Below are 6,761 nucleotides of genomic sequence, written 5' to 3' on the forward strand. Positions count from 1 at the left end.
ATGAGTACCAGGTGACAAACTCAGCAAGAGCTAAAAACATTTCCAGGAGACTGGCCAGGGCCTAGCATCTGAAACACATGCTATAGCAATATAAGAATGGTTAACATAAAGGAATAAGTACCTCAAATAGTTGGCATTTACATTTACATTCACCTACCATGCTATCCAGAGACAGTTATACTCCAAGTCTCACATATCCAAAGAAAGTTGTCAGTTTTTAACACTTGGTGTAACGTGCTTGAACGTTGGTTGTATTCCTTGTAAGTCTTTATTAAATAACTGTCATTATTACCATATGACCGATGGAAAAGATTTTGCATCTAGGGGATTTGAAATGTCTGAAGTTCACTTGAATTTAGAGAAGATGATCGAGCAGAAGAGTACAGTGGTAAAAGCTTTAACTGGTGGAATTGCCCACTTATTCAAACAGAATAAGGTTGTTCACATAAATGGATATGGAAAGATAATGGTCAAAAATCAGGTCACCGCTACAAAAGCCAATGGCAGCACTCAAGTTATCGATACCAAGAACATTCTTATAACTACAGGTTCAGAAGTTACTCCTCTTCCTGGAGTCACGATTGATGAAGATACAATAGTGTCATCTACAGGTGCTTTATCTTTAAAAAATAAGTTCCAGAATAGATGGTTGTCATTGGTGCAGGAGTAATAGGTGTAGAATTGGGCTCAGTTTGGCAAAGACTTGGTGACAGCAGTTGAGTTTTTAGGTCATGTTGGTGGAGTTAAAATTGATATGGAAATATCTAAAAACTTTCAAAGCATCCTTCAAAAACAAGGATTTAAATTTAAATTGAATACAAAAGTTACTGGTGCTACCGAGAAATCAGATGGAAAAAATGATGTTTCTATTGAAGGTGCTTCTGGTGGTAAAACTGAAGTTATCACGTGTGATATGCTCTTGGTTTGCATTGACCGAAGACCCTTTACTAAGAATTTGGGACTAGAAGAGTTTGGAATTGAACTAAAGCCTGGAGGTAGAATTCCAGTCAATACCAGATTCCAGACTAAAATTCCAAATATCTATGCTATTGGCGATGTGGTTGCCGGTCCAATGCTGGCTCACAAAGCGGAGGATGAAGGCATTATCTGTGTTGAAGGAGTGGCTGGTGGTGCTGTGCACGTTGACTACAATTGTGCCCCATCTGTGATTTACGTGCACCCTGAAGTTGCTTGGGTTGGAAAATCAGAAGAGCAGTTGAAAGAAGAGGGTATAGAGTACAACGTTGGGAAGTTCCCCTTTGCTGCCAACAGCAGGGCAAAGACCAATGCGGACACAGACAGCCTGGTGAAGACTCCGGGAGAGAAATCCATGGACAGGGCACTGGGAACACATATTCTCGGGTCAGGTGCTGGTGAAATGATAAATGAAGCCACTCTTGCGTTGGAGTGAGGAGCATCCTGTGAAGATATAGCTAGAGTCTGCCATGCGCACCCGACCTTATCAGAAGCATTTAGAGAAGCAAACTTGGCTGCATCATTTGGCAAATCAATCAACTTTTAAAACAGAAGACTGTATTTTTCTGAAATTTCCTGGGAGCTTTCGTAGAGGTCACATTTCTAACAGGAAATTCTCACAGCTCCAAGAGTTTCTAGGACTGAATTATGAAATTTTTGGAAGGTTTTAATAGGTTTTGATGGCATGGTAACCATAGCTGAAATTATTCCATTTCATCCATTTTGAATAAATTTAATATTTTGTTTCAAAAAAATAGATTTTGTATGTTTTATCTCATCCCATCTTCACAGTCCTGTAAAGGGATTATTATTGCCACCTATCTATTGATGGTGAAAGTTTGGTTCTACTTGGCCAAAATTGTTTAAATTGCAAATGATATAACTGTAATTGAAATAAAATGTTTTATGACTCTAAAGACTATGATCTTTTCTCTGTATTACCTAGACATTATACATGTGATCTCCAGAAGTTTGTACGTGAAATGGCAATAGACTCTTGTTTGTGATAAAATGTTAGACTCTTGTTTGTGATAAAAAAAAGAGACTAAAAAAAATTGTTCATCATTAAAGGATTTCAAAGTAAAGTACATAACCAGAAAGTAAGGTAGGTCTAGATGGACCTATTTAGACCTATGCTTTATAAAGTCCATTTTTTTCAAGTGCATACCCGTATAAAATGGACAATATTCTGGAAATATTTGCACCTATTTATAGTTGTTGCTGTGAGATGTGTAATTCAGGGTGATTTCAGTGCATGTGTGCATGTGTGTGTGTTTGGAACTCACTTGTTAGTAGACTTCAAATTTGTGGTGAAGTAATGGGTGATTTTTATCTATCTATCTATCTATATATTTTCAATATATGAAATTTATTGTCAAATTTGTTTCCATACAACACCCAGTGCTCATCCCAAAAGGTGCCCTCCTCAATACCCATCACCCACCCTCCCCTCCCTCCCACCCCCCATCAACCCTCAGTTTGTTCTCAGTTTTTAAGAGTCTGTTATGCTTTGGCTCTCTCCCACTCTAACCTCTTTTTTTTTTTTTTTTTCCTTCCCCTCCCCCATGGGTTTCTGTTAAGTTTCTTAGGATCCACATAAGAGTGTATCTACATTTTTTTAGTTTATTTATTTATTTTTAAATTTTTGATATAGAGAGCTCTAGTGGGGAAGGGCAGAGAAAGGGGGAGAGAGAGAGTCCCAAGCAGGCTCTGCGCTGGCAGTGTGGATCCCTAAGGCAGGGCTCGGACCCACAAACTGTGAGATCATGACCTGAGCTGAAACCAAGAGTCGGATGCTTAACTGACTGAGCCACCCAGGTGTCCTGGGTAATTTTTATTTTTAAAAATGTTTTTTTTTTGAAACCTCTGAAGAGTAGGATACATTCTTTCTTGACATTCGTTGGTTTGGGAGACATATATTTTCATATTAACTAGGCGAGTATAAGGAAGACTGTCTAGATGCCAACATGTAGACAGAAATTTTCTCAAGTTGCTGCGCAAGAATCTGCTTTCTCTTCTAAAACCTCAGCCTTTTCTATGACTTTCAGTCTTCTGGAATTATGTAATCTGAGACAGGGACTTTGTCTTGCCAGGATTTTTGGCGATTTATTTGGATTCACAACTTGACACTTGCATATCACACAATACCCTATACCAAAAATAATTGAAAAAGAGGCCTTATTAATATGTCGTGATTTCTCCAATTGTAATAATTTTCAACTTCACGACCATTTCTTTAATACATCTCTCAACCCAAAAAAGTACCAATAATCTTTATAAGGTTGAGAGAATAAAGTGTGAAAATCACCGGTAGCCTTTGTGCAAAAAATTCTTATTTTGTCCTTTATAATTTCAACGAGTTCCTTAACACTCTTTTTGGGGGGAGTTTGCCAAAAATCACCAGCCCTGACCTTACAATCCTGAGAACATGAAGCACGCATGCTTTGCCTTTCCCACTAGAGCCTTGTTATCTGGAGGCTCTAACCTGGTCCAAGGTGAAGAATCAGACTTGTTTATTCAGGTCTTCCAATTCAAACAGCTGGGCAGTAAATGAACAAAGGAAAGTGATTGTGTCAGTGAAAGGTCATTCGAAGTTCAGGTCTTCAGAGTCAGCCCACGGAAGAGGAAATGTTTGTGCTCTTAATAGTTTTTGTCACAAATATTAAATGTGTGATTGACTCTCAGGGCTAAAATAAAGAACGTTTATAAATATACTGTGAATTGTTTTCCCGATGCTAGTAACAAAATGATCACGTTTACAAAATGTATTCATCCTTAAGGTTTAGTTTAGGTAGCACAGCCAACCAGAAGAGTGTGGTGCCCCTCTTAAAGTCTTATAAACGTTTTCCTCGTACATAATTCTATTATAGGGCTTTCATATTTTACAACATCTCTCTACACATCGTCTTTCCCACTGACTTGTAAGATCTTTTCAAAATGTATCTTTTATAGTATTTATCTTTTTATCTCAGTATCTTACCAGAGGGCTCAGAAGCAGTAGCTATTCAATGAATGTTTTAATAAATGAATCTGTGCATCAATGAACTAAATCTTTCCCAATATCCACTACTTATGTCAAAAAAAAAAAAAATCCCTGCATCTCTTCCCCATGTTTTCCCTCCAAGTAACTTCTTTTTTTTCAACGTTTTTTTATTTTTGTTTATTTATTTTTGGGACAGAGAGAGACAGAGCATGAACGGGGGAGGGGCAGAGAGAGAGGGGGACACAGAATAGGAAACAGGCTCCAGGCTCTGAGCCATCAGCCCAGAGCCCGACGCGGGGCTCGAACTCACGGACCGCGAGATCGTGACCTGGCTGAAGTCGGACGCTTAACCGACTGCGCCACCCAGGCGCCTCTCTGAGTAACTTCTTTAAAGGTAGTACCATTGGGGCGCCTGGGTCCGACTTCAGCCAGGTCAGGATCTCGCGGTCTGTGAGTTCGAGCCCCGCGTCGGGCTCTGGGCTGATGGCTCAGAGCCTGGAGCCTGTTTCCGATTCTGTGTCCCCCTCTCTCTCTGCCCCTCCCCCGTTCATGCTCTGTCTCTCTCTGTCCCAAAAATAAATAAACGTTGAAAAAAAAAAATTAAAAAAAAAATAAAGGTAGTACCATTGATCCCACAGACCTTAGCCACATTGCCTTTAATCTCAGATTTTTTTTTCCTCTATTGTGATTGCTTTCCTGTAATCCCAATTTGTTTTCTCCTTTACCTTTGAGGTTAAGTTTGGAAAGTATGTCATTCTGGAGATCCCTGAGATTCAAGAGGGCTACTTGCTATTTTGAGCCATTCTACCAGTTATTGTGACAGTGGAATATACTGTCGATATTAATTGGTTTCTCTGATAAGTTCCTGTTGTGTAATTCAGTGCAGGAAATGGAAATCGTGAACCAGTTACACATTTTCATAAATATCGACAAATAAAACACGGGACAGTTTTACGCCCAACTCCAACATTCATTTGTATCCTTTGTCACCTGGATTGCAATATCCTTAAGTATATATTTTCCACTATTAGTCTGCTGCAAACTCGGTATGTGGTGGGCTTATTACAGTTTATGATTCAAATGCAAATTGGAGCTGCCAAATTCTGTGTGACTTATAGCTAATCTTCCAAATAATGTTTGCTTTCATTTTATTAAGTTACTGCACATGTAGTATGTGGGGATTTAGTGTGACAATGGCATACAGAGCTCTGTGTCATCGTGAAAAGGGAGGTGTTTTTTGGTTCCAGCCTCTCTGAAAACCTTCACTGTTCATCACCAATGATCGTGACCCAGGATTATCCCAGCCATGCACTCATGTACACACCATCCTCCTGCATTAGTAGAATTGGCTCTGAGGGCTCCAGATGGACCACCAGTATCTCATGAGCTATTCTGCGGGGGGTGGGTTAGGATGATTTTGTGTAGTACAATTCTCATATGGAACCACCAGTCTGTGATGTCGCTACTCCTTGTCAAAGGTAGATTTAATACTATTCCCGCTATTCTGCCAGAAATGTACCTGTTACATTTGCCATCTCACTTGACAAACAAAAATACCTCATTTGGCTAAGATTGGCGTCACACACAGTAAGATGACAGGAGAGGGGAAGTTTAAAAAACATATCAAAACAAAACGGCCTTTTGGGTTTATAATAGCAAAACCTCCCCTATTTTAAGCACTGTTTCCTTTCTGCAAAATAAACAATCAAAACCCTCAAAACCAAGTACATTGAGAGTTGTCACATTTTCCTGAAGAGAAATCTAGTATTCCAGTTAACAGATGATACTTCACCTTCACCTTAGAAATAAACGTATATTTTAAAATTGAATAAGCAAAAGTTTTAAAAGGGAAAAAGTATGGCAAAGTGTCCTAATTCCGAGAAGAAAAAGACAGAGAGACTTCTCATGAACCTCCCTGTTAAGATGATTACTCCTTGTTTATAATGGCTCTTCATAGAGGGAGTAAGTTTCTTTTCCTTCTTTCCTTCCTCTCCTTCCAACATATAGTTTTAAGCATCTAGTATTAGCCTATGGTGGCCACCATGAAACCAATGGTCCCTGGCTTCCTTTTACTTAGAGATTCCTGTATAATTGTTCATGGATCTGGAAAGAACATTTAGGAAAATACCACTTATCCATGGCAAAATTGCTATGTTCATATATATTAAAAGTATATATGCACAGAGGATATGGATAAACTATATCTCACGTGGATTTGAAATTTGAAACCTTTGAAATAATGTAATCAGTGATACAAATGAACAATGGAAATTAAAGCAAAATACCGCATTTTACATATATTAAGTTGAAAATTTTACATATATAACATATATATTAGTGGATATGAGATATTATAAAATTGCACTAATTTCTGTTATCAGGGTGGGATATAAGCAAAAATCTTTTTGGAAAAATGATCAAACTGGTGAAGAAAAATTAAGTGCTCCTTGCTGTAATTCCATGCATTGAAATTTAGCCCAAGTGAAAAAAACCAAAAGAAAAAATGAGTATGTATATCAAGATGTTGAATGGAGTTTTGCTTATCATGCTAAAACATTATAATGTGGTCCAAATGTCCATTAATAAGGAAAGGTTAAGTCAGTTATACTTTAGTTAAATGGAATAATGTACAAATGTAAAATGATTATGGATATGTTTCTGTTTAAAATGTGTACGTAGACACTACATAAAAGAATGTGACATCTTGGGATGGCAGGACTATGGATGATTTTAAAAAATGCTTTAATTGCAGTTTTAATACTTTTATGGGTTATATAATAGGCTCACTGTTTTTAATTTAAAA

The 6,761-nt window shown here is 37.9% G+C and overlaps 1 pseudogene; it reads left to right on the forward strand.

Annotated features, from left to right (window-relative positions):
• Positions 1 to 225: 225 nt before the first annotated feature.
• LOC123576154 lies at positions 226 to 1,571 on the forward strand (annotated as a pseudogene).
• The last annotated feature ends 5,190 nt before the right edge of the window (positions 1,572 to 6,761 follow it).

Source organism: Leopardus geoffroyi, chromosome C2 (assembly GCF_018350155.1).
Source record: "Leopardus geoffroyi isolate Oge1 chromosome C2, O.geoffroyi_Oge1_pat1.0, whole genome shotgun sequence".
Lineage (NCBI taxonomy): Eukaryota > Metazoa > Chordata > Mammalia > Carnivora > Felidae > Leopardus > Leopardus geoffroyi.